Genomic DNA, 3,061 nt, shown 5'->3' on the forward strand with positions numbered 1-3,061 from the left:
CTCCAGTACTCTTGCCTGGGAAATCCCATGGACGGAGGACCCTGGAAGGCTGCAGTCCATGAGGTCGCTAAGAGTCAGACACGACTGAGCGACTTCACTTTGACTTTTCACTTTCATGCATTGGAGAAGGAAATGGCAAGCCACTCCAGTGTTCTTGCCTGGAGAACCCCAGGGACGGGGGAGCCTGGTGGGCTGCTGTCTATGGGGTCACACAGAGTCGGACACGACTGAAGTGACTTAGCAGGGTACAACCATCCTATTTTATCCTGAAGTTTTATCAATCTTGCCTAATTTAATTCACACAATAAATTTATGAGGAAGGTACTATTATATTTCCATTCCTTCCATGAAAACAAATGAAGCTAAGAGCATGATATTCCCAAGTTTACACCAATCAGTAAGTGGGAGTTCAAATCTGGTTCTTCCTGAGTTCAAATCCAAGGACTCCTTCAAGGAGGAATTGAGGGTCGAGAGAGAGAAAAGGACTTGCCCAACATTGGGATTTGAGCTTTCTGAGTCCCAGTCCAATGTTCTACTCAGATACACAAGACAAAATTCTTTCCTCCCTAAATTCAAATTTTGAATTAGTTCACCCTCAACCTGAAATTTCAAACCACATGTTTTATCTTCATTTTTTTCCCTTTTGGAGCTGAATTCAAATAAGCAGGAAAGGATGGAAGTGCATAAAAGTCATAGAAAGAGGGAGTTCTGTTAATACAACATCTTGCCACATGAAAAGGTCAAATGGTGCTCTTTTTCAGTCTGAATAGGCTGTAATTTGAGCAACCCCAGCCATGAAATATCGGGCAATTTTCTGACCTTTTTAGCTATGACTGCAAGTGCTTTGATTCTTGGGACATTCTGTGTCTGTATTTGAAGCTAACTAAAAAAAAAGAAGAAGAAGAAGAAAGAAAGCATTTCTATAGAGATACTCTGCTCTCATGATATAAAGTATAACTTCAGGCATGTGTTGTGGACACTGGTTGTTGGTTCTTTAGTTTGATATGCTTTTTTTGGCTGCCAAGTATCTGAAAGTCCTTCCTATAACTACAAACGTTCCTTCTTAGGAATCTTGGTGGGAGGCAGGGTCCACCTCTCACCATAAGGCTGAAAAGCAAGACCCTTCCTTTACAGTGATAAGCAAGACCCTTACATCTTTCAGCTAGGGGATAAGACATGGGCTTGCCCAACCAGATGTCTCTACCCTGGTCTTTGAGTAAGAACCTAGTAATACAAATAGGCAGGAATAGAGGAGACTCTATTATGGATGTGGGAGCAACAATGGCAGCAGAAGCTTCAAATTTCCAAAGACATCAGAGTCAGCGATAGCATTCTCTGTCCATTACCAGTGACAGTACAAGCCACAGCACCCAACACTATGCAGAGGGACAGCAGTGTCTTCACAGGCTGGTTCTTAGCATGATCTTGACCATGGATGTGGCTGCCACTCATTATCCCTTGTTTCTAAACACATTCTGAGACTGGATCTCCAATCTTCCCAGACATTTTATGAGCAAATCAGTATTACTTTAATAAACTCCTTCCCTGTTTAAGTCAACCAAAAACAGTTTCTTTTGCTTGCAACTAAGAACCTTGATCAGAGAAGGCAATAGCAACCCATTCCAGTACTCTTGCCTGGAAAATCCCACAGACGGAGGAGCCTGATAGGCTACAGTCCATGGGGTCACTAAGAGTCGGGCATGACTGAGTGACTTCACTTTCACTTTTCACTTTCATGCATTGGAGAAGGAAATGGCAACCCACTGCAGTGTTCTTGCCTGGAGAATCCCAGGGACAGGGGAGCCTGGTGGACTGCCATCTATGGGGTCGCACAGAGTCGGACATGACTGAAACAACTTAGCAGCAGTAGCAGCAAGAACCTTGATACATCAAAGAATAAAATTGAAGAGTAATAAAAAAAATACTAGAGATGGGTAGCAGTAGAATTTTTTAAAGAAATTATATTTAAATGTACTTAAAATTTTTCATTCAACTGATTTATGTATAAAGGAGTCAATACATCTGCTTATTATCACATTTTTTCACAATTTGTAGAATAGGATCAGATCCAAACTGATTCCCTATCCATATCCAGGTCTCCCTCTAGATAATCTCTTTTTCTGTCAAGCTGTCAAGCCTCATCACTCAGGCTTAAAATCCACAATTATTTTCATCTCTTTCTTCTCCCTCATATCCGTTAACCAAATACTTTCTATCTTCCTTAGTAGTGACCTCACAGGTCTCTTCCTGCCTTCACACTTCCAATGGACAGATCTAATAAAGGGAATTATCAACTTCTACATGAGCGATAATGTTTAAATTTCCCTACCTGTCTCCATTGTGTCCTGTGTCAAACTCATTTTCCCTAGACACTGTTTGTGCCTCATCACTCACAGATCACAATCCCTGATGGGTGACCACTGCTTGCAGGATCAAATCCAAAATGGTCAGCATGACATATGAGATTCCTCATGATCTGATGCTTTCTTACTTTTCCAATTTGACCATGTGCTTCTTCTTTTTTTTTTTTTTCCATTAATGCACACATTTAAATGTACTGTTCCCACTTTAATAAAATTGTTAACAGTAAATTTTATTATCTGTGTATCTGTAGAAAAATATGCTTTTCCTCTACAGAAAACAGGAGCAGGAGAGCCAGTCTGAATCCTCAAGGGAAAAAAAAGATAGATAGATTGAAACTGTATATATTTGTAACCTATTTAGAAATTTAATATACTGTCCTCAGATAGAGGACATATCAGATATTAAACTGGTGAGAACAGATACCACACTTGATCTTAGTCCAAAAGGCCAAAAAGTGATACCATCATGTGTTTCTATCTATCCACCTTAATAGATTTGACCAAGGAACATATTTTGGAACATAAAGTACTGAGTTTTTAAATTAAATCAAGATATATAATGCATGCTTGAATTTAAAAGTACAGCAATTAAAAATTTTTAAAAATCCAAAACAAGTTGCAAGATTTTTTATAGTTACAATATTATTAATAAAATAGCCAATTCTAAAACTATATATCCTATAGAAAACATTTATTAT

General features: G+C 39.0%; 1 pseudogene; it reads right to left on the minus strand.

Annotated features, from left to right (window-relative positions):
* Window positions 1-2,619: 2,619 nt before the first annotated feature.
* LOC112587194 lies at window positions 2,620-2,823 on the minus strand (annotated as a pseudogene).
* Window positions 2,824-3,061: the final 238 nt, after the last annotated feature.

Source organism: Bubalus bubalis, chromosome 9 (genome assembly GCF_019923935.1).
Source record: "Bubalus bubalis isolate 160015118507 breed Murrah chromosome 9, NDDB_SH_1, whole genome shotgun sequence".
In the NCBI taxonomy this organism is placed as follows: Eukaryota; Metazoa; Chordata; class Mammalia; order Artiodactyla; family Bovidae; genus Bubalus; species Bubalus bubalis.